The sequence below is a fragment of the Rattus norvegicus genome, chromosome 16 (assembly GCF_036323735.1).
Source record: "Rattus norvegicus strain BN/NHsdMcwi chromosome 16, GRCr8, whole genome shotgun sequence".
In the NCBI taxonomy this organism is placed as follows: Eukaryota; Metazoa; Chordata; class Mammalia; order Rodentia; family Muridae; genus Rattus; species Rattus norvegicus.
The window spans coordinates 81,120,837-81,147,068 of NC_086034.1; the positions used below are offsets into that span (position 1 = coordinate 81,120,837).

Here is a 26,232-nt window from a genome sequence, read left to right on the forward strand (position 1 = left end):
TTCTTGCTGAGCTGCAATGAAACACCTGTAGTGAAGCCATTCCACCAGGGAAGCAACTGGACCTCCACTGAAGAGCAGGCCCAGGGGGGTGCAATACCCAAAGGGCCTTCTGGAAAGGTCTGCTCCACTTCAGGCCCGTTACAAACCAGTGCAGAGATGCTGAGACCAAGGAAAGCTGAGAGGCATAGCAGGCGTCACACTGCCCCATCCAAGGTCATGTTTTCCAAGAAAGTTATAAACTCCAAGAGATAGCTTTTTAGGAGTAGAGTATCTTGCCAGATTACTTGGGATGACTGTAACAATATTCTTTATTCTCCTGACGTAATTGTCATCTCAGGCTTACTTCCTTCTTCTGCCAACCTAGACCTAGTTCTGGAAGCTTCTAGCCTCGGTACAATCTTATGTAGGCCTAGAATCTTGTCAGCTCTGAAGCTTACTGCTGCATACACTCACCCTTTCTAGTTCTTCCTGAACTCTGGCTAGCTGGCACTTCTCAGCCATTCTGACTCAAACTCCTCTCCAAGTTGAGTGATTCAATATGGCTGCTATCTCTTGGCCTCTCTTGAATTGCTCTGCTCGGCTACACACTAACTTTGGCAACCTGTTCTAATCTCGTGGCTCCTTCTCATTCTCTGGCTCGTTCTGTCCTCACCTGTGTCTAACTAGTCTCTGTGAAACCTTCCCAGTAAAACCGCCTCCTCCTCTCTTTCTCTCTGCACTGCTCCCTCTTAAGTAGATCCCCTTTCTTCCCTCTTCTCCTGACAGATAGGCATATCCTAATCTGTCAAATCTTTCTCTGATTCATCACTTCGTCTGCTACTCAGCTACATATCATTTTCAAACATGGGTTCTACAAACTAACGTTACCTTCATTGTTTAGGATTAAAGGTGTGAACGTCTGTGTTCCAGCCAGAGGGATTAAAGGCATGTGCTAAGAAAAAGGTTCTTCCAATAAACAACGCAATCTCAGGGCTCACAGTATAATCGAGTATCATGCAACAGGGTTGACAGCTCCCTGGGCTTCTTTCTCTATGCCCCTAACATGCCAAAGACCTGCTCCAACAGACTGATTCCTCCATGACCTTTGTCTACTTGTGGAACTAAAAGTATCACCCACAGGAGGAACACAGATAGGCTACCTCCCACCCCCAGAAGGAATGGAGGACCTGAGCACACATGGAGAAAACATCATCAGCCAGGGCCCTGGCGAGGTGAAGGCAGCCATTGCACAAAGTCCACCGACAGGTAGTCAGAGTCTGAACAAACTATCTCACCTACTTATGTCGGAAAATAGGATTCCAGATCGTTCCAGTCCTCATCAAAATGAGCCAAAACTAAGAGTTCATTCCTCACACCCACAGCATATCTATGTGGTTTGTATCTTTGGTCCTGTATTAATTTAGCCCAGGCGCGGATAATTACAAGACCCAGGACTGCACCTCCTAGGGCAGTGTAACCGAAAGGGGATTTCAGAGATTTTCCCTGCCTACTGAACCGAAGGCTACATTCTACTATGTTGTCTGTTTGCATTCTATGGAGCATGTTCACACAGCAAGGAGGCAGTGTGCTGGCTCATCTTGGCTTGTAGATGGTGTGTGACGCATACCATCTAGCTGGCAAACATCACTTCCTTCTGGAGAGAGATGAACTTGTGAATCCACAGACTGGGTGAAGATGACTGTTGCCAAAAGGACAAGTGTCGCTCGACCCATGGGGGACCCCGTTATGTTACCCGGCAACTGGGTCCTCCATCTGCTGTCTCCAAACACCATAGCTACCGATTCAAAGGTGAACATGAGTGCTTCCACATCTCCTACTCTCCTGGGTCCCAGGCTGAAGGAGGCACACAGCAGGGCTCCGTGACCCTACTATGTAAGTCAGTCCCCGGTTCCTTGTATTTTCTGTGGAATCCTGACTATTCACTCTGTGGAGCATTTCTGGAAGAAATTCTCCCTGCTGTGTCCTGAAAGGTAGCAAGGCTTACTTTCAGGCAGTGTGGTCCATATGAAACATGACCCTCCAGTGATGTTAGACTGAGCAAGGTGTCTAGGGATCCTGGGCTAACACCTGTTCCTTTGTCCAGAGATTCTAAGAGACCCACTATCTAAGAGTGACTCAGAAAGGGACAGGTGGGTACAATGGTATGTGTGTCAACATTTGCAGGAAAGGAACACAAACGTCCCCCTCCAGGAATCAATAGAATGATCTCTGACCCAGTGGGGACATAACAACTAAGAAAAGGCATGAGCTACTCTGGGTACCCACATGTTCAGGAGTGATGGAGCAGCCTAGACAGGACCAGGAACATGGATGCCTGCAGGGAGCCAGGTTCTGAGAGCTCAGAATGTTCCTTCTGGAGGTAGACTGCTGGACTATATCAGATCCACTTCTCAGGCCAGAACACTGCCTGATCACTGGAGGGTCATGTTTCATATGGACCACTGTCCACCTCTGCAGAAAACAGAAGGCATTCTGGGAATGTATTTTTAGGTTCCAGTTTGAGGAGCACTGACCTAAGAAGCTAAAAATACGTGTTGTGGGAAGGGCGTTGTCTGCATTGTGAATTCTTTCTTGTAAAGTCATTAGTCTTTCTAATGTGTGGGAAATTTTTCACTTGGGTTCTTGCATAAATGAAAATGCATTCTAGAAGGAACCCGCTCCTACTGAGAGTCTGGGCATTCCAATTTGAGAACCCTGATCTCAGAGTTGCATGTAAGGCTGCAGGAAGTAAACAGCCTCCGTGAAGTCCTGCTAAGAGGAGAACTGGGTTCTATGACAAAGGGATTCTGGAAATAGGAATGATGGTTTGAGTAGACCTCATTCCAAAATGCTCACTCCCACTGATTCAGGAAAGTCATTTCTTTCCCAAGTCCCATTACCTATTACCTCCCCGGGTTTGTGGCAAAGCGGGTTGCCCACAGGCAGCAGAGAAGTTGAGCAATGGGAAGTAGGGATGGACATGGGGGTTGGGGGATGGAAACAGTCTGCTATGCTCAGCTTGTCACCAGAGGACTTGAAGAAGACAGGGATAGTTAGAGACCAGCAGCTTCCAGACCCTAGCTGGCATCCAAAGTCAACATATAGCTGGTGCAGGTGCCTGGGAGTGTGGTGACCAGTCTTCCTTGGATCTGCAACTCCGCTCAGCATCGTGGAAAACCACCACCTCCTGACACTATACCACCATGGTGTCCTCTCAAAATGCTCTACCCTATCTGTAGCTCAGTCTTAGTGTCTCTTAGGACACAGCTACCAGAATGCCCTTCGGGAGGGCTGGCCAGGGAGAATGGATTCCACAGTCAGGGTTCCAGAGAATGTCCAAAGAGCTGGGAGTTGACTCACATAATCCGTCATGGACTCTCAGAATCCTTACCATGCCTCCTCCGCACCCCAAGTCCTCAATGAGCCCGAGGTGTGGCAGGTCTTAGGTTCACCTTGAAACCGGGAGGTGTGGCATCTCCAGCAGATGGAGGTCCCAGCCACAAGTTGAGTGCCATGAGATTGGTGAAGACAATTTTTACCCAGTCTGATTTCGTGTGCTCATCTCATGACCCAGCATTTTCTGCTGCTCTGAGAGAAGAGGGCCTGCTTTCAGGGGGACCTCCCTGAACCCCAGAATTCAGGGGAGTATCTAGAGCTCCAATTCCAGGGAAGACATGTCAGTGCCGTTTTATCTCTGTTCTTGTGGGATCTCAGTGGCTACAAATAACATCATTGCTGCAGCCACAGATGCCTGGGAGCACAGGAGTCTAGCATGAGTCACTTTTATCCCTTGAGTAGATTACAGGTCTGTAAAGTAGTGAGGGCATCATTGGATAATCTCGCTAGCTTCTATCTGTGGATAGAGTCCCTGGTGTTGGTAAAAACACAGTGAGACCCAGAGATGATGGTGTTGGTAAAATGCTCCCATGTGCTTTTTACCACAGGCCAGGATGGCACAGTGCCTTGCAGCCCTAGCATGCCAAGGAAGAGACAGAAGGATGCCTGGAGCTTTCTGGTCACCCAGTCTGGCTGAATGAAGGAGCCGGAGGTTCAGTGAAAGGCTGGGTCTCAAAAGAGAGAGGGTAAGGAGCTGGAGAGTGGACTCGGTATTTAAGAGCACTTGTTCTTGCAGAGGGCCTGGGTCTGTTTCCCAGAATCCACCTGGAAACACACAACTAATTCTAACTCTGGTCCCAGGGGATCTGGTCCCCTCTTCTGACCTACACAGGAAACAGGCACGTGCATAATGCACATGCATATGTGCAGCCAAAACACTTATACACATAAAATAATATAATGACTTTAAAAAATGAAGAGGAGACTGATTGAGGAAAACACTAGGCATTGAATATTGAATTCTAGACACATACACACACACACACACACACACACACACACTTGCATGGGCATAAACATACACACATACACATGCATACACAAACATATACACATATGCATGTACATAAACATGTTCATACATGCATGCTTATAAACATACACATACAACGCATGCACAAAAACACACATATATGCATTCCCATAAACATGTACACACACATCCATGTACATAAACATCCACATACATACATGAACATAAGCAGGTATACATACATGTATGCACATAAACAAATGCATACACACATGCATGTACATAAACAAGTACACACACTTGCATGCACATAAACAAGTACACACACACACACACACACACACACACACACAAGCAAACCAACCCAGGCAACATTCATGCCTCCTTATACCCTTGCCAAGACCAGCAACAGACAACCTAATAAAGCTCATTTCCACATGAAAACACTCACTCCTCCAGCAAGAGACCCTGAAGGCAACCGTGGGCACTCAGAGGGAAGTTGTTAACGCCATTTGCTCAGTGATACTTTCAGGCTCTCACCTAGGTTCTCTTGACTTCTCTTCGGCTTCCAGAGGGATGGCCAAAGGCTGTCCCAGATGAGGGGTGGTACTTACACCCTTAGCTCCCAGACCATCTAAAAGGGAACATGTAACCAAGCCTGGAATGTCTCCACTGAGATCAGGACCCAGTGTCCTGATTCTAAAGTCCCCATACCGACTAAGTTTACTTTGATATATTCAGTACAGTTTAGCATGGGCACGTCATTTCGAACCTTTTGTCATTGCCCATGGCACTTCTTTCTTTCTTTTTTTTTTTCATTTTTATTGGTTATTTATTTATATTTCAAATGTTATCCCCTCCACAAGCCCCCTCTCCCCCTGCCTCTGTAAGGGTACTCCCCCCACCCACCCACCCACTCCTGCCTCAGTGCCCTAGCATTGCCCTACCCTGGGTCATAAATCCTCCACAGAACCGAGGGGCTCCCCTCCCGATGATGCTGGACAATGCCATCCTCTGCTATACATGCGGCTGGAGCCATGGTTCCCTCCATGTTCTCTTTGGTTGATGGTTTAGTCCCTGGGAGCTTTCATTTCACAGGGGTATCCATTTATTCATCTCTGTGAAAAGCCACCGTTTATTTGGTTCATTTTGAGAAAACTCTTCCACCGAACCAGAATCAGGACACAGATGTCCCACACTGACACACAGGACAATGCCCCTGCACCCTCAGGCAAGGTCATTTCCTACTCCCAGCAGATGCAAGTGAGGTCTGGATTAATCCAAATGCATGTGAGTCTGTCTACTCCTCCGCTCCTGGGGGGACAGAGAAGGAAGACTGGATATGAGGAGTTGCATCTTCAGAAGCAGATGCACTAAAATGATCTCAAACGAGGACGTCGGCATTTTTATGATGCTTCTTCCTGCCGGGGTTCTACGTACCCATTGTCACATCTACGCTTCTGAGCACAGGAGGACCACACCCTCGGAGGCCGAAAGGCATGGGTCTGCTAGCCTGTGTAAACCTGGTTTCTGGTTCCCTGGAAAGGACATACTACTTTATTCACGTAGTTAAAAATGTGTTTCGCTCTGCCCCTAGAAGCATTGCCGGCGTGGCTGCTGTGTCACATGTGTGTCCATAGGCAGAGAGGAGAGAGGCTATGTCTAAGCTCGGTAGGCTATGAACATCTGAATAATTTAGTACCCTAACATTCCCTGGAAAAAAAAAGCAAGCCTAGGAGGGACCCAGTGCTGTGGAGGCCCCCCTAGCTCCCAAAAGCAAGCCAGAGAGTAAATGAATCTTCCTGGGACCGAGGGCTCCCAGTAGAAGTCAGCCCAAGGCATATGACCCTCCCATGGAGCCACCATACCTGTGCCATGGGGTCTGAACAGGGAACTAGCCTTAGATGACCCATATGTCAGGCACTGCATAGGCCTGATGTGACCCCTGTAGGCCTGGGAGCTAGCTTGAGATGACCCCTGCCCAGCACCATAATGTATGTGCAGGACTTAGCACTCCTGAGGCCACTCCTGAGACGTCCAAACACTCAGAGACCCTGGATGCCACTAAGTGGAGCAAGTAAGTGGTAGAGGAATGGAGGAGAAAGAGAAACAGAGATGTGGGCACAATGACGAGAGGCAGAACTGGAGACTCAGGGTTAGTGAGGAGCAGCCTGATGTGAGTAGCCAGTGATGTCACCTGAGACCCTGGTGGGTTCTTACCTGTACTGGTACCGGGAGCTACATCTGGGACTATGGCCCTGCAGTAGCAGGAATCTGTTACCACAAAGGCCAGGTAGAAGTCTCTGGTCTGGGCCTACCACATGGGGACATATTAATGTCTGAGGGCTGTGCAGAACTGGCCCCACTCCTCACCTAGACATCATGGGAGAGCTCTCTCTGGGGCATGACAGCAGGAGAGCTGACCCCACCCTTCACCAGCTGCAACATTTGGGACAGCAGGCCCTGCACCTCCTCTGGGAGGCACAGTGGAGCTGACCCTGTTGGTGGGCACACAGGTAAGCTGGCTCCGAGGGTGTGAGCATGGAGGAGCTAGCCCCAACACTCATCTTTTATGTGGTGACATGGATGAGGGAGAGATGAGTTCCCCTTCTCATCCCCTTGCCATCTATGGCAGGCAGAAGAGCTGGCCCTGCCCCTCACCTGCTGCAGCACTCAAGAGAGCAGGCACTGCTCCTTGCCTGAGCAGCACAGCAGGGCTTGCCTTGGATATGGGGGTTGTGGGTGAGCCAGTTCCGAAGGCACGAGAGTGGGAGAGCTGTCAGGCTGACCAGCTCAGCTACCTGTCAAGCCCAGATCCAAGACTCTGAATTGGCCCACCCTGACATCTATCCCATGGATGAACTGCTGGAGTAGAAGAAGTGGTCAATCCTGCAGATATGAAACTACAGGACCTCCATGACACAGGGCAACAACAGGGCATCCAAGAGAGGAGTCCCAGTATCGATAGAGTAGCAGAAGCCAGAGGCCTCATACCAGACCAATGAGTCATTGAAATGAACATTTGTAAGCAAAAAATGTGGTCAAAGGGTCACTGTGACACACTACAGCTTCCACAAATGAGATTTTTTTCTCTGTTGGGAGGGGGAGGTAGCAAGACTGGAGGGCAGGGATGGGGGCCAGGGAATATGAGGGAGATCGTGGGGAGTAGTATAAAATTCACAAAAGAAAAAAAAACAATAAAATGTTATTAGAAAGAAAGGAAGGAAGGAAGGAAGGAAGGAAGGAAGGAAGGAAGGAGAAGGGAAGGAAGGAGAAGGGAAGGAAGGAAAGAGAAGGGAAGGAAGGAGAAGGGAAGGAAGGAAGGAGAAGGGAAGGAAGGAGAAGGGAAGGAAGGAAGGAGAAGGGAAGAAAGGAAGGAGGAAGGAAGGAAGGAAGGAAGGAAGGAAGGAGAAGGGAAGGAAAGAAGGAGGGAGGGAGGGAAGGAAGGAAATGAGTCTCAAGAAATGTGGTAGTGACTGAGGCTTGCAATAGCACCACCTTGTCCCTCCAGGGGTGGGACATCACAAAGGCAAGGAGCCAGAGGGGCTACACCTACCCTGCAGATGGCATCGTTCGCAGGGAAAGACCAAACACAAGACTACTTCACTGCACATGTGGATACTCACACAGGAGACTCACGCAGGCATTGACTTCTAATGTAAACTCCTGGCCCAGAACCAAAAAGAGAGAGTGAACATTTGTGGAATAATTCATTGCACTTTAACAAATGCCTATGGTTGGGTAAGCATTACAGATAGAGATAAATAGAAATCACTCATACAACAGAAACTAGGCCCAACACGATCTCTCTACTATAGCCCGTCCTTGCGGCCAGCCACGGTTAACAATCCAGGGCTGTGTGATTAAACCGTGTCCAACACACAAAACTCCAAAGTGGCAGGTCCGAGCATTGGTAGTCAAGACTGTGCCCACGCCAGAGACAGAGGCAGAAAAGGAGTCTGTGGCCAGGTTAGAAATCTGAACTGCATGTGTCTTGTTCTCAGGTGAGCCAACTACGGCTACTAGGGAAGCCTGGGGAATGTTGTCGAAGGCACGGCTTGTTCTGATGAGTTCCAGAGATGAATTAGGACAGAGACCACCGGATGCTATGAGTTCTGCAGCTTAATTAAGCATCTCTGGCTAAATGGCCAAGCAGTCACCTAAACCCCTGCAGTCAATGGACACTGGCCTTTTGAGATCAGACTTCCAACTCCACATCTACTGAAGGTGTGACATCAACATTGTCCATTGAAGGACCCGCAGTCATACCAGTCACCAGGCTCGCCAAGAATGACAGCAGCACCACACCAAAGCTTGCCTGGATAACTGTGTGATCCTCTCCAACCGTAGGCAACAAGTCGCTGACCTTCTCCCCAGAGAGGACAAGCAAGGTCCTGACAGAAACATCTTCCCTCTGTACCAAAATGTTTTGAGAAATCCTTCCCAGAACTGGGAACATGTACTCCCTCCTTACAGGGTCCCAGTGATACAACAAGCACAATTCCACCACAGTTCACCCTGCTGAGCCAATGAATTCACTGCACTTGCTTAGAGAGCATGGCTAAGGGCTTGCTTACAGGAGCTCAGGTAGCCCAGAGGCAGCATGGAAGATGGCTTCCCAATAGCTGCACCCTGAATGTTCCCCAGCCTATGCAGCTGACCACAGCCTGAGACCCTGAGGCCAAGGGCAATTTGGGCATAATTTGCATACAAATAGCTAGGGGGAGTGGCTCAAATCCAATGACCCTCCATTCCCTGAGGGGATACTAATGTCCTGTTTCCAACTATCTCTTCTAAGCAAGTGTAGCTGGTCAGTTAAAGATGGGGGTTCTAAGGTTCAGAAACCACACTGAACAACAGGAGAGATTTATTACCCTCATGAGGATATTCTTGCACAATTTCTTTCGGAAATTCAAAACATCAGGTAACATAGGGTTTCTAGGAGAATATCCTAGTGAATCCCAGGGACTCGCCCTATGAGGACACAGCTGTGTCACTCGCAGTCTAGCGTGGACACACCGAGTGGAACGCCACTCAAGGAAGGCAGTTACTATTGGTCTCAGTCCCCTGACAGGCTGACCTGTAACCTGGGAAGCACCTTAGCTCTGATCATGTGTGTCTCGGGCTCTGTAAAGCACAGTAAGTGGCTTGCTGTCAGGGCAGGGTCCTGTCTGGAAATTACAACAGCAAAGCAGCATCCTGGGTGATGCCATCAAGACCTTCACCCGGCTCTGTACAGGAGGCGTTATATATTGCTTCCAAAAAAAGCCCTGGTTATTACTGAGCCGGGCCACAGCTTTCCACTGTGCTGAGCTCAATCCCCAGTAAGAAATGTGTTTTCCTAGGGTGTTTCTGTACACACAGAATGTCCCCACACAGATCCAGAGCCCTCTCGCCACAGGAGTGCTGTGGGTCCTCTCAGCTGACTCCGCTCTGGGGAGCGCACCTTCCTTCAGGCATGGAAAGTCTCTCCACACACGGTTGCTTGGTTGGAGACTCTGCAAGATCCTGGGTGTTGCAGCCTTGCTCCAGCAGTGTTCAAAATGCACACCCACCATAACCTAGTATCGCCCACTGCAGCATCCCGCTAGGACATCTGACCACTGCGCATGCCCAGTTGGTGCCCTTTAAGAGGGAAGCGGTCCCCACCTCAGACCTGCTGCTGATGGAGAGGGACTATCCAAAGCTCCTTACTAGACATTGCCTTTAGTGTAACCAAGCCGCTTTGAGCTTTTCTTCCCCGTGGGAACCTTGCACAGCCTCATTTTTACTCCAGTTTGAGACTGTTCTGCTGTACTGGGAGAGTCTCTGTGGCCAAGGAATGGAAACACAAGCCAGATGTTTACTTAGAAGGCAAGTCTGGGCCTGCATGTGGCTTAAGCAGGCAGTGACTGCTGTACAAGAGTTTAATCCCAAGAACCCATGCGTAAATGTGTAAGGAGAGAGTCAACTCCACAAAGACGCTATCTGACCTACACACACACACACACACACACACACACACGCACACACATGCACACATGCAGGCAGACCACCACAACAGACACACCACACACACAAATACACACACACACACACACACACGCACACACATGCACACATGCAGGCAGACCACCACAACAGACACACCACAGACACACACACACACACACACACACACACACACATACACAGAGGCACATCACACACACCACATGCACACACATGCACACATGCAGGCAGATCACCACACAGACACACCACAGACACACACACACACACACACACACAAGCACACACATGTGCATACATAGAGGCACACCACACACACACACACACACAGAGGCACATCACACACCACACACACACACACACACACACACACACAGAGGCACATCACACACACCACACACACACACATGCACACATGCAGGCAGATCACCACACAGACACAACACACATACACACACACACCACACACATACCACACATAGACAGGCACACGAGCATGCACACATAGAGGCACACCACACACATCTCTCTCTCTCACAAACACACGCACGCACGCACGCACGCACGTACGCACGTACGCCATAGCACTCAATATCAAGCAGAATGCTCAACAGCCATTCCACATGGGTATCTGGATGCATGCCAGGTGAGCAAGCATAGGGCTATCACAGACGCACAAACTAGAGAGGGCTCTTCCTGTGGGAGACTTTAGAGGAACTGACACTGTCCGTCTGCAGTCCATGGCCTGAGCGATGAGATACTTGCACTGTGGCAAGAAAGCTGAGGCAGGCACTCATGGAGGAACTCAGACTACGCACAGTCTAACGTGGAACCTTCCCACGTTTGACCACGAGTCTGTGTTTTCCCAGGGAAAGACATCTCGAGCCGCAGTTCTTGCTAGTTAATAGCCCCCCGTTCCCCAGGCCTCTGGGTATAGTGGTTGCTGCCTCCACAAATCTCGGTCAGCAACACACACTCTTGTTTCTATGTTCTCACAAAGGTAGTAGGGTTCATTAGAGCAAAGCCTCTGTTTTGACTGAGATGCCAGATGGAGTAGAAGCCACGCCCCTTTCAGGGGGCTCTGAGGTTGGATGTTACTCTACCGGAACCTGGAAACCACTAAGACGAGGGACAGTGAGAGAGACTCTCTAAGGCATCCTTTGTCCACCACTGCGTGATGCGCTATACTGATGGGCTTAAATGTCACCATGGAGACAGTTAAATTGGATAGATAAGGGAAGATTGGCTACCACTTACACTTCTTAACATACAGAAAGCAAAGAACTGTCCCCGGGCTTCTCCTCCTCACGTACCCCCGGCACCTTAGAACTGGAAAGTCTGCGCATCTGGGCATTCATTATTGCTATCGTTCATGCTGCTAAGCCAGAGAGAAAGTTTTCTTCTTCTTCTTCACCTCCTTGGGCAGAGTTGCCAGTGTTTAGAATAATAATAATAAAGTACGTGGTGATTCTAACAGCGACTGTGACTCTCAGTCAGAGCCTGCATGGCTCCCAAACATGGGGCAAGATCGCCACCTACTGGCGGCATCGATTATTGCAATAGATTTGGCTTTTGTAACTATCTTTTTGTTCTTGGTCTCCTCTCTTTCCTGTCTAGAAGATGAGAGAAATTCGTTATCACTACAAAGCACACCTGTTCTCCAGGGAGCATGCAGGCTCCCAAGCCCATCACAGTCAGGGTGCGTGCTCTAGTTAGCAGTAACTGTCAACTTGAGACAGCCTAGAACAACCCGGAAAAAGGAGCCGGCTTGTCTATAGGGCATGGCCGTAGAGCATTTTCTTAGCTGTTACTTGAGGCAGGAGGGCCTATCTTCTGTGGGCAGGACTATATCCAGGCAGATGGTCCTGGATAAGAAAGTCAGGCTAAGCGTGAGTCTGAGGGTGCCAACAAGCAGTCTCCTACCATGGTTCCCACTTCCAGGTCCCTGCCTTGAGCTCCTTCCGTGACTTCCCTTAGAGAAAGACTGTGACCTGGAAGTGTAAGCAGAGACAAATCTTTTCTATCCCTAAGTTGCTCTTGGTCATGTGTTTGTCACTGCGACAGAAAGAAATTAGGTCAGGGCCTAGCAAGAAAGATCACAGATCCTTGTATGATGATGTAACCCCGTGAAGATGGGCAGCGTACCTCAAAGGCCTGACATGTTTAAGATTACCTAGTCATTTCCCCCATCAAACGAGGTACTCAGAGATGACAAGACCATAAAATGGTGTGAAAACAAAACAAACCCAAGCTCTTTGGGCATTTTCTCTACGGCAGTGGCTCTAAACTTTCCTAACGCTGTGACCCTTTAAGAGGGTCCCCCGTGTTGTGGCGACCCCCAACTATAAAATTATTCCATTGCTACCTCCTAACTAGAATTTGCTCCTGTTAGGAATCGTAATGTAAATACGTGACATGCAGAATATCTGCTATGCGGACCCTGTGGGGGGTCGCGACCCACAGGTTGAGAACCACTGCTCTAGGCAGCCATATTTTTCTGTGGCTGCACCTATCTGCCCCCCTTATAGATCAGAAACAGTGACGCGATGTGTGTTCTGATGGACTCACAATGCTATAGGACTGGAACAGACAACACGCATGGTCATGAGATAGGAGGAGGAAGAGTCTCATCGGCAGATACTCTCCTCTTGCATCCCATCCTTTCTAAACAGGAACGCCTCTCCCTTCAGGGAAGCTAGGGGTGCCTTCCCACTAAGCAGTAGAGAATGATTGCTAATACCCACCCCCTTGTCACTGATGCTAACCTGTTGTCTGTTCTCGCCACCTCCCGCTCTCTCCCAAGACCCCCTCAACACGTTCCAGCAAAATCACGGGCTCCCTACTTTGTGCCTCTCAATAAGGAACAAAGTGTGGGGTTTCTAGATTTCGGTAGCTTGCAGTTGACAAGTCAGAAATCTCATGCCCAGGGCTGGCTGGATCTTGTTGGGTTGTCATTTAATCACTTCGGATTGTGACTTTCACCCTGAGATGTTGAGGTCTGCAGGGGGAAAATTCAAGCTCTGTCTGAATGTCCACCTCAGGCACCAGGGAGTCTCCTCTTTCAGTAAGAAGTGAGGGTGAAATAGCATGGCAGGCCTGGGGTGAGAAACGAAACAAGATGATCGCCCTCTGTATGTTTAGATTATTTTCTACATAGAGTGGGAAACTTGAAAGGCCACACAGCCATAATGAGACAGAATAGAGCCCTAAAATATGAGCTTGCTCTAGAGGAAAAGGTAGATGGGCTCTGGTCCCCCCAGATGAATGAGAAAGGTTTGGAGAAAAAAAACCAAAGCTGAGCCCTGCAGATGTGCTGGGAGAAATGAAGCCACATCACAGACAAGGAGAAAAAGGCAGGGAGTAGCAAAAACATTTGAGGAAGTCTGGAACGGGCTGTGGGGACAGCTCAGCTGACAGAGCACACTCCGCACCTTGTGATGATCTAAGTTCAAGCCCCAGGACCCACATGATAAAGCCAAGTGCAGGCTGGGGAGGTGGCTCGGCAGATGAAGCTCATGTTTTGCAAGAATGAAGACCCGAGCTTGAATCTCCAGAGCCCACATAAAGCTGAACACGGTAGTGTGTGAGTCTGCAACCCTGGAATTCTTACAGCCAGAAGGAAGGTAGTGATCGGAGAGCTCCCAGAAGCTTGTGGACTGGCTAGCCTGGTATACACGGTGGCGAGTAGCAAGTGTCCCTCATCACCTCCTGCTGAGACTGGGGTCTGTTCTCTGACATCCACGCATGCACTGCTGCACATGTGTGCACAAATACACATGCACAGTCACACACAGACAGAGACACACACACAGCAAACCCAAGCTGGTCCAAGTGGATCGGAGGGTAAAGTGCCAGCTGAACCAGTGTGAGGAACTAAACTCAGATCCCCAGCTCCCACAGGACAAGCCGAGTGTGATGGTGGCACAGGCCTGTAATCTTAGTGCTGAATGCAAAGTGCCCCAAGCCAACTGAAACAATGCGTTCCAGGTTCTATTGGATTTCCTGCCTCAAATAGATAGATAGATAGATAGATAGATAGATAGATAGATAGATAGATAGATAGATAGATAGATAGATAAACAAGGCTGAGAGTTGGTTGGAAAAGACATTCTAACTTCCAGCCTCTGACCTCTCTACAGCCTCACAAGTACACACCTACACGCATATAACCCCCCAAACACACACAAACATGCGTGCATATACACACAGCCAGATAGAGTTGACAGACACCTATAATCCAATCACTAAGGAGGCAGAGATAGGAGAACCCCTGGACCTTCTTGGCCAGCCAATCTAGACAAGTCGGTGAGTTCCGGATTCAATGTCTAAGAAAACAGGGCTAAAAATGAGTGAAGAAAACAATGCAGAGGGGAGGGGGAGGGAAGGAGAGAAGGGAAGGAGAGAGGGGAAGGAGAGAGGGGGAGGAGAGGGAGAGGGAGAGGGAGAGGGAGAGGGAGAGGGAGAGGGAGAGGGAGAGGGAGAGGGAGAGGGAGGGAGACAGAGAAACAGACAAAGAGATAGAGTATGTTACGTAAAGATAGCTGCTTAAAAGAGCTGGCGGTCTTGCTTTTTGCTCTACTTGGAAGTCACTACAGCCGCCGAGCAGTCTATCTATAGTCAGCAACCCCTGATCCTTAGGCACTGAACCCTACTGACTGGCTTGACAAACCCAGACAACCACAAGCCCAGAGAGTTAAAGACATGTGACTCTAAACCTTAGACGCCCAGAAGTTACACAGATCTAGAGGTTCAGCATAGGCGCTGATTGATATAAAACATGAGGGCTGGAGACCCCTCGGTTAGCAGCCAGGGTCATCTCCAGCCCTAAGACAGCAGCTAGCGAAGGCAGTGGTCTGCAGCTGTAGGCTGGGCCTGCTAGCACCATCCTCCATTGTCTCTGCTCTCCCAGATGTCTGCCCCACTCTCTGGAACTCTTTAGCTCCCCTCAGACCACTGAGCTGCTCCAACCATCACCAGAGGCAGCAGCTGCTTCCTTTGCCACTCCTGCTTATGTTAACAACTTGGCCCACTCTACTTATAAAAATATCAATCAGGTAACAGAAAGGGCACTCTAGAACTGTCTTTTATAGGACCTAAATCTAAGACACCAGAGCACTGCTGTAGCAGTCTCCTGACTGAACCTACATCTGCTTGAAGATCCCCAATTCCTCATGGCTTCTATAGCCCAGTGTCCCACATTCTAACCCCGCTGTATTTGAATTAAGACTCTACCTTGTGTCTACTTTTGTTTGTCCCATACTGAGTCACTACCATTGACAGTAGCTCACACCCTCTACCTGCGTCCTGCCCTATGAACTCAGGACTTAGTGCGTCAAGATGGTCTCTCCCCTGCCTCAAACTGCTCCACCATCATAGTCCCAGAAACCGCATGTTCCTCTTGGGTCCCAGACAAAGCTTTGGCTCATGCACTTTCCCAACACCCCTTGGCAAGCAGCCAGGCTCTGGTGACAGCGTTCCCAGGATGCACTACAGAGCCTCAGCTTAGCCAGTTTTCTCCAGTTCTGTGTTCTTCCTTCTCTCAGATCTGGATTTCCACAACAGACTCTACTCTGACCCTGCTTTCTGACTCCTTGCCTCTTTCACTCCTGGAGCAAGTGCAGGGGCCTTAGCCAGGCAGGACAAGCCACTCCTGTCCTCTGAGGCACAGAAGCCTACAGCTGGGGAGCTTCTTCCCTCTATGTGGCTAGCCTCTCCCATGTGTACGCTGTTCAGCTGTTCAGACACTCAAATCCATGCCTGGCTGGGGCTTTGGCATCAGCTCCTTGATCTGCTTGGAATGTCACCTCCCTGAAGTCTCAGTGACTCAAGACCTCATCACTGAGGTCTTGCTGGCGAGACCCCTCACCCGCACTTTCTTTCTTATTTTTCTGGTAGCTCTGACTATCCACTGGCTGCTCATGAGGAGACAGGAGCTCTCTAAAGATGGCCTCTCTGTTCTCTGCTTCTCCCTGGCACTTAGAGATGGCTGCTCCTTAATACCAGGTATCTACTCAATGCTACACAGATAGGCATGGGGACACTTACCCCTGCTTGCCCGACCAGTGCGCACAGCAATCTCAAAAGGTGAACTCGAGTATGATTTCCACTTCAGAAAAAGATAGAAGCCCTTCATCTTGAGTAGTGAGGGGAAGTACAGGGAGCTAGAAATCTGACACCTATAGACACAAGACGCCTGTCACGGTGCAGCCATCATGATGAGCCACCTTGGCAGCCTATTCTACTCTGAGACCCTACGTCCCCTTAGGACCATGGTATTCTTGCACACATGGACAGCCTCCAAAACTGTGACTGCCCATCTGTGTTAGTTAGGGCTCTTGCTCAGTGTTGACAAAGCAGAATTTATCATACCATTGAGGCTGAAATTGGCCATAATGTGTAAGACACTATGCAATAGATTAGCACTGAAATTACTTACATATGAGGACAGCATTCCGGCTGTCTTCTTGCATAGTTGTCCAATGAAGAGTTAGGTGAACAGTAAACTGCGTACGACTTTCTTTAACTGGCAATGCCCTTTACTGGGTAAAGGTTCTGTCTGTGAACCCCAATGCATATAATTTATTAATGGGATTTTTTTTATAAAGGTGGCTAACTTCTTGTTTCTTTAATGAATGCATAAGGGAACATATAACATCAATGAACCTTTAGGGGAGGGAAAAAATTGATATCAGAGTTGACAAATGACAACTCCTATTTTTGTCAGCTTATAATATGATCATTTTTATTCTATTTTGACTGCAGAATCACTCAAAAGAAAATGCCTGCATCCTGACATACATAATAGTCGTAAGTGCTGTCTTTCGTTTTAAACTTGCTGGCAACTTTTAGAAAGTTTTCATCAGTTTTATATTCTTTAAAAGTAAATTGACAGATATTAACGATAATAAATTTTAAAAAGAGGCCATGAATTTGAAGGAGAGCAAGGAGCGCAATATGGGGGTGGAGGGGGCGGGATAGCTTGCAGGGAAAAAGGGGGAAAGGGGAAATTTTAATTATAGCACAATCTCAACAAATTAAAGAAATAACATAAAGTTCAAAGACATATAAAAAGTTCAAATTTATATACAATTAAATGTACTGGTTTGACGTGTAGGATGTTTTGAAGTATGTCGGAATGAAAAAGAAAAATGTCATTTCTCCTGGCTTACATCTTGTTGGCTGTGTGCTACCTTGGAAAAACTACCCACTTATGTGGCTTGATTTCTATAAGTCTAAAAAAGTCCTTGTCAATATTAGTGTTTTTTGGAAACATAAAATTCTCACCCACCACTTGGGAAATGCTTTTAATCTATCTAGATGTTAATCCTACCTGATAATTGTAAAAGACACACTAAGGGGATGCATGAGCCCTTGAATACATCATGGCAAAAGAAATGAGTGAACCACGAAAAGACAAATATTGTCTAATCCCAACCATAGATTAGACAGACTCACTGCAACAGGAAGTGAAGCTACCAGTGGCCGGTGAACTAAAGAAAGTTAGTCCTTTGGTAGAAACAGTTTCAATTTGGGAATGAAGAAGTTTCCCAACATGGATGGCGATCTGGGCTCCACAGTGGGGGTACACATAATGTTATCAAATTGTGTCGTAAAAAACAGCTACGATGGTTAAAACTCATACCACGCATATTTTATTACCATGAAACATTACCCTAAAGCCATGCTAGCCCGTCGTCCTAGCGATCGGAATCTAATTCAATTCACCAAATCTTAACGGTCTGCTAGCCATGTGTCAGACATGAGCAAAGCCATTGGAAGGGAGACCACAGTCCGGGACCCATGGGAAATGAACCACATGCCAGAGAAAGGGAACAGCTTGTGTGAAAGCTCTGTCTGCATCAAGACAAGGCCCAAAGGAACCAGGCGCAGCCCCCAGTGTACCTAGGATAGAGACTAAGAGAGCTCGTCCACACCTGTGGATGACGGATGCCTGTGTCTTCTCTTGGGAGGGACTGTCTTCCTTTGCAGCAGTCTGTTATTGGGCTTTCTTTTTAGCATTTCTATGTTTCTGGCATATTCTGCTTTGATCCCTGTCAGGTGCGCACTCTGAAATATGGTACCAACCTCTGGGTTGTTTTCCTTCTCTGAGCATGCTCTCCCGCAAACGTACTCCACGCGGAATACCCAGCGTGCCCACCTTTGTCGTCGTTGCCTGTGCTTTAAGAGTCATTAGAGCACTGTTTCCTGAGCCAAGTAGCCCCGAAGCCTCCCCACGTGCTCTGTCCGTAGTTTCTCTCTTCAGATTTTACATTTAAGTCTTCAACCCATTTTGAGTTGATTTTTTTTTTCATGATAGGAGCTAGGCATTCAAATCTCACTTTCCTACGTTTAGCAATTCTGTCTTCTCAGCACTAAGCAAGGAGAATTTTCCTGTCTACATGTACACTCTTGGTGTCTTTGTCAAAACCCTTTGGTTGTGAGTCACTGATTGATTATCTCCTGATACTCTATTCTGTCCTATGGGTCTATCAGTCATCAGAGAGATGTGATCCAAACCCACAATGAGATGTGATATCATACCAGTAAGAATGGCTTTAACCAGAAGGATGGGTGTTGTTAGGACCGTGGAAAACAAGCAACCCTCATATTTTATTGGCAGGAACATAAGTTAATGCCTCATCATCATGGAAAGCTACAGAGTGCTCTCTCAAAAACAAAAAACAAAACTACCATTCGATCCATCGATTACACTTTACATATTCAGAGCCCAGAGCCCTCTTCTGGACCCCACAGGCACTCACATGTACACAAACACGCAGACAGACGCTACACATAATTACAAGGAAAATAAATCTGTTTTTAAATCGATAAGATATATCTGGAGCAAGAAATTTTGTATCATAAAATCAAAAGAGATGGGAGATATAGAACCTTGGATGTTCTCACAAAAGACAGTGAATATTTCACAGGATGACCAAGCTAAATAGGCTGAGAAGAAGAAATTAAGCAAACTACACCTGTCCGTTTAGGGCTTGGGTGTGCCTGGAGGTGCATTCCCATAAGCCTAGGACTAGAGAAGTAGAGGCAGAAGACTGGGTTCACCCTGAATTACAGAGTGAGTTCATGTCCCATCTGAGCTCCATAAGCAACACTGTATCTTAAAACAGTTTCCATGACATCCCTTTATGAGAAGGTTGAGGGACAGGAAACACATGGTACTGACGGCATAAGCAAGGCCAGTCATTTACTCTCTTAGTTTATACCATGCTGAATTTCACAAATGGCAGAGTGACTTCTCAGTGGGGTGGCAATTTGTTTTAAGTAGGCCAAAACAGAAGCGACATTAACTAACTAGAAGGGTACTGCAGTAATTAAGGAACAAAATGAAAATATCCTAGGCCAGAGAGTAGGGGTGGCTCTGAGGAGGATGAGCATACTTGGTGATATTTTGGGAGAAGTCGAATTGGCAGCGTTTGACACTTGGTTGGATTGGAAAGATAACAGGCAAGAATCAGAGACTCAGTGTTCAATTAAGATATTAATTAAATACCAGTGTCAGTCCTAACATTCTTGACTATTGGGGAAAATCGTATGTGGGCACCATGGAGGTCCTGCTCAGTCTCCACCGTTCTGTTTCAAGCACCTCACTCTGCAACTGCATTTGAAGCAAATCATGAAAACTCCCTTACCCACTATGCCTCCCGCTACTTCCCGCCTACTCCCTCACCTCCCATTTTGAGTCCAACCCATCACAGGAGAGCCGCAGCTTCCAAGAGTACACGGAAACTATCAAGGTCAGCGATGCTGGGGGCACACCCCAGGGTCTGTGGGTTTAGCAGCCAACAGCCATTTATCATTAGCTGCACCAGTCCTGAAAAGAATGGTTTTCTTTGATGAATTCCCCTTTTGTTCTTTTTTGGTCATAGTCACTTAAAGCATCAAAGGAATAAAACCTCCAGCTTGAAGGCATTGTGTGGGTAAAACTCCCCCCCCCCGTGTGTGTGTGTGTGTGTGTGTGTGTGTGTGTGTGTGTGTGTGTGTGTGTGTGTGGTCAGGAAGGACACAGGAGTGCTGGGTGTCACAATTGGAATATGGTTATTCATATCCAAAGTCCAGCTGCCTGTTAACTTCTCTAGAATGGGAGGGGTCGTGTTGAGAGAGTGCACTGTTGCCGACACGGCCCACACGTGGCTGACACAGACTGACTCTTGAAGGCTCTCCTAAGACAGAAGACACAGGTGAAGAAGAAAACAGAGAAGGAATGACAGTTAAGATAGAGGCCAATTCTATCAAGAAATCCCTGTTGGGCTCTGAGGGCTCCTCAGCATTCCTGGACAGCAGCGGGTCCTCAGTCCATGTGGGAAGGCCGAAGAAGCTGGCAGCAAAAAACAGTGTCAGCAAGATGCCAACAGCGGTCGGTGAGGTTTCCAGCATGGAGCAAAATCTTTCCTTTCTCGGATTGCTTTATATCTGAGAGGCCCCTGGAAGGTTCTGTCTAGATTCACAGTGTTCTGGGGGAGGGGCAGGAGGAGTTGTCCCATGTTAATTAAACTGATTGAGAAGATTCCCCTCACAGATGTGGCCAATGCCTGTCTGTTTATAGACCAGCAGTTCACAGGTAGAAACTGAGTTGGAAATCGAGCTAAGAGTTCCAAATGAGGCGAAAGAGTTAGTGTATCCAATGTGGAGGTCGGACAGGGAAAGCTGAAGTGGTCATTATTATCATATCATATCCTTTAAATCATCGAGGAAGATATATAAATAAATAAGTACATACATACATACTTATATAATACATACATACATAGTTGATAAATATATAGATATATAGATAGATAAATGATAGATAGATAGATAGATAGATACATAGATACATAGATACATAGATACATAGATACATAGATACATAGATACATAGATACATAGATACATAGATACATAGATACATAGATTGATACATAGCTACATAGATACATAGATCGATATATAGATACATAGATACATAGATACATAGATAGATAGATAGATAGATAGATAGATAGACAGACAGACAGATAGATAGATAGATAGATACAAAGATAGAGACATAGATATAAGGAAAGATTAGATGATAAAGATATAAATATAAATACAAGTGATTTAGGATATATATACATATACATATATATATATATATTAATGTCTCCTCCTCCCCTCAAAAATGTCATTTCCCCCCAGGAAGCTTCTTGTGGCTTGAAGTCTTCAGGAAGCACACAGGACATACAAATGGATTCCCACACTCCCCAGATCCAGTTGTAGACATAACTCCCCTGAAGGAGAGCAACAGGGGTGCTCTATTCACGGACCATATCTACCTGGAGTCTGGAGAGAGGAAGAGCTTGATCTTGGGAAGGCCCCACCTCAGTGCTCACAAAGCCTTTCGGCCCATACAGCGTCATATCTTGTATTTATGTCTGTGTCTCACATTCACATGCCTGCTTCTTCCAACAGGCCCTGACCTTTCTGTGGCTGTGAATCAAGGTTTTACTGTCTTTTTAACCTAATAAAAAGTCTCCAGATAACAAATAGCTAGCATTCATTAAATGTTTACACTAGGCCACAAATGCTGATGCTTTCTTTTAGGTTTGGGGACACAGTCACTGCCTCACGATGGAGGGAGATAGTGCTTTAAAGCCAGAACTGCAGAGCAGACATCCGAAGAGGCCCCTGCAGCTAGCCAGAGTTTTTTGTTGTTTTTTTTTCTGAGTCTCTCCGCCCAGTGCCAGATGTGGTGTCCAACAGCTGTGCCATCTGGTCTACTTGTTAAGGGTGGATAATTGGGAGAGCTGCTACAGAAAGGAACAGTTTCCATAATTCCTTGTTATTCCAGAAGACAGAATAGGACCAGTGAGTAAAAGAAAAGCAACTTTAAATGCCACACATAGAGGTTAAGCATAACGTTTTCCTTATGTGCTCAGTGTGTGCGTGTGTGCGTGTGCGTGTGCGTGTGTGTGTGTGTGTGTGTGTGTGAGAGAGAGAGAGAGAGAGAGAGAGGGAGAGAGAGAGAGAGAGAGAGAGAGAGAGGTATATGTGCCATGTGTGTGAATATGGCCACATGCATGCAACAACACTCCTGTGAATGTCAGAGGACAATCTTGGGTGTTGGTCTTCACCTCCTCCTTGTCTGAATCTTGCTGTTGTTGCTTTGTCTCTTCTGTTTAGAGCAGACTCGCTGGCCCACAGCTTTTGAAGATTCCCCCAAGTCTCCATGTCCCTTCTTCCTATAGGAGTGCTGGGATTACAGACGTTCCCATTACTCATTTGGCTTTCATGTAAGTTTGAGGATTTGAACTTGGTCCTTGTGCTTGTCCAGGTAACATTTATACACATCACACAGCTCCCCAGATCTTTTTACTTGCTCGTAATTATTGGATACTTTCAATTCCCTCAATGGCTCTATTGTTCCAATATGTCTTCCTACTTGCTTCTACCCTCCGCAAGCTCTTTGGTCAGAATTTGCTTTTGAGATGTGGTCTACCCATCCCGGGAAGCTTGGAAGATTTCCCTGTCTCCACTTTCCAGTATAACAGGTCAGACATATTGATAGATTAAACAGCAACACGACACATGTTACTCAAGGCATAATAGCAAGGCAAGAAGAGCATTCCCACAATGTGCTCTCCTATCTACCAAACACATCCGATAGTCCTCAGATTTACATTATAGTCACATGTTCTCTAACACACTCTCCCCAGAAACTACAGCAAAGAAAGTAACCGTATTCACCAACACTTTGCTTTTTGGCCTTCTCATCTCCCAAGCATGTTGGTTAAAATGGTTAAGAGTTTCTCTGACCTTTTAAATCCATCTGACCTTTAAATCCATAATGCCGATAGGAGCCTGGGTGTGTGTTTATTCTGAGAGCTTTCCAGTGGAACTTATAATGCAGATTGCTAATGAGCACAATAAAAACTGGAGCCATATAGGTGAGAGGAATGTTCCAAATCATAATTGCAGTCGCTCATTTATTCTGCATTTTCCCCATATAGTCTTTAATTAAAGTAGCCTTGGTTATTAGGGAAGAAAAATGTGCTAATTTTCCAATCACCCAAACAATTTAGTCAAATATGGCAGCCCAAGGATCTCGTACTAATGAAAGTGCTTGGCAGCTGTGGAGACTCTGGGGCCTCCATGGGTCTTGAGGCTCAGGAGGAAATTGCTCCCAGAGAAGCCGAAGTCCGCCATTACCATCCTTGGTCTTCCTGCCATGCCCTTGTCCCTCTCCACCTCAGTGAAGATTTCCCAGCACTGGGGTGTGCTGAGTTTTCTCAATTCTGCAACTGGCAAACGCATGGCTGGCCTTCACCCAGCTCAGTTGATAGCTAGGATGTTGCTAGGAGGATAAAAATCTGCTCAGGTCTGTACAGGACTGGCTGGAGGATAGGCAGGGTGGGACTGGCCAGTGCTGGAAGTGGCCAGAAGTCTACAAGGCCCACCTGCTTTCAGCACCCATTTCCCAGAGACTGACATCAGGAGCACCGAACTCCTTAAAACACATTGGCCTGCATTGCCAGCATTCATCTCAGTCATTTTCAGTTTCTAATGTTTAATTCTGCCAAGTGTATTCAAATGGTCTCAGGAGATGGTTGGTTTAGAGGAAAGAAAAACTCGCCGTAAAGATGCCTGTGGAATGGCTCTGGGGGACCTGTCTTTGTGACATTTCTTGCCTTGGCATGGAGGGGTCCAGTTCAGAGAATACAGACTGACTTCCCAGGATGTTTTATCAGGAACTGGCTATCGGGAGTTGCTCAGTTTTATTCAGTGAAGCTAAAACTAGAGCGTCCGTCACATCTGGCAAATGGTCAGCCTGATGGATTCCTTAAGAGAGTACCGTTGACCTCCTGTGTGTCTCTAGGGTGCACAGAGGCATGCAGGGTCCTTGAGGAAAGGCATTGGTGACAGAGCATGATAGAACCCCTGCCATCTCTCCCTGGGGTGTCAACCACAATGCAGGCTCAGACTGATCCAGCTTTGACTTCTGGCGTGGATGTAGGGGGTTGATGGGGAATAACTGATGATGTTTTTCTTGTCTAATGGGCTGAACTGGAGGATTTGGCACAGCCTTATCCACAACCCACAGCCTGGCTACTGAGTCCAACTAGGGGTTCAGAGGGACCCACTCATACAGAGCACGCACATGCTTCCCCGGTACTGGGCCTTGAGTCTTCCTCATTCTTCTCAGTCAGGGACTTAGCGTTGAAGTGGGAATTCCAGTGAAGGAGTCAAAAGATGAGTTTGTAGGCACCAGGACCAGAGCAGCTTGCCTTGTCGGCCAGAGCCATGCCCTACTCTGAATCCAGATGGAGATAGGCCACCACCCTGGTTATGTACCACACTGAAGCATCAGCTGGGAGACATTCGAGCACCCAGGCAGCTTAGATCCATTGCTGAGAGAGGGAGAAATTATAAGAAGCCCAGAGAGTCCAGGTTGGTAGGACCTGGCAGGAAAAGTAAAACAAACACAAAAACGAAAACAAAGCTATTTGCCATGGGATATAAAAACTTGGGGGTTGGTGGCTCGTCGGGATCGAATGGAGCATGCAGGTCCCTGGGTCATGGAGGCCAGTAGGCTCTCAGCCAGCATTCCCAGGTTCTGAGTGACTTGCAGAAGGTACCAGAAGAGCTGGGCAGGATAGGGCCTTCGCATGTCTTACTCCTAGCTGATCATTTACCTATAAAGCAAGACCCCGGGAAGACGCAAACAGCTCGCTGATGTCTCTTTGGGAGTGAACTGTCAACTTGACCATACACGTAGGCCTCCACACACTCCTTGTGCCTGCCAAGCAGACGCTGTAGCTCAGTGTCCTGGGTGGCTCTGAGGACAACGCTCATAATCAATAGTCATTAGGATACCTTGCTATAGAAAGATGAAACCATGTAGATCCTGTACTGGACCCGATGGGGACATTCTAGACCAGCTGAGGTTGCTATGGTAGCAGAAAGGATGTGGTGCTGCAGGGCGAGGAGTGTGAACCTGTGTGTCCTACGTGCATAGCCTATAGACAAGTGCTGGGATCACCGGAAAGAGTATGGCCAAGTCCTAAGTCTGTTCCGACAGTGTGGCATTCAGACCTAAAATTGTGGTATCGTTTCAGTTGGAAAATTATAAAAATATTGACTTGGACTCCATATGGAAATGCAAGAGTTGCCTGCAACACCATCCATAGTTTGTTCAAATGATTATACCGAGAAGCTAATTTTTTTTTTTAAGGATAGAGCTGAGTGTGGAACAAAACACACGGTCAAGTTGGACAGTTTCTCAAGAATCCAGGCCCATTCGACACCCAGAATACAAGCAGAACTGTTGGTGACAGAACCACAAATATGACATCATGTCCTAACCATAAAAGTCTATTTTTTTTTTCAAATGTGCCTTTTCAGAAATATCTCACAGGAGCAGGGTGCACAGCAAAGCAAGTAGTTTCTGGTGAGTTATGTCCTGGAGCACCTCTCAGGACAGAAAACCTGAAAATAAAGAATGTAAATTTCCATTTAAGGACGGCTTTTGGAAAAGGCTGCATCTCGCAGATGCGCTTCTCCTGTGGAGACAACTGTAGCCACGCGAATGCTTTATCCCCTTGTAATGAACAAATGGAGGCTTAAAAATCCCATTCAAAGAGCTGATCATACTTAAACTTCACATTTCGATATGGCTGTGCCGTGCAGGCAAAGTTAGTCAGGACAGTCAGTGAGCACCAAATATTGCTGGGGCTGAAATCTATTTTCCTAAGAGTCTAGCATTTCAGTTCCAATGAGCCATCTGCTCCAACCTTCTCAAAGATTAGAAGCTGAGTTCTGCCACTCCACCGTTCATCTCTAACGTCCCCTTCCTTTCTCCAGCAGCCTTGAACACGTATGGTTTTGAGCTGACAGTCGCCAACCAGCTACACATT

At 47.3% G+C, this 26,232-nt stretch overlaps 1 long non-coding RNA gene and 1 pseudogene across 10 annotated transcripts in view; one reads left to right on the forward strand and one right to left on the reverse strand.

Moving 5' to 3' along the window:
* The window catches only part of LOC102550919 (uncharacterized), a 90,425-nt gene that overhangs the window by 35,749 nt on the left and 28,444 nt on the right, over window positions 1-26,232 (reverse strand). The gene's annotated exons all lie outside the window — the stretch shown is intronic.
* On the forward strand, window positions 5,935-6,059 carry LOC120097613 (small nucleolar RNA SNORA17; annotated as a pseudogene).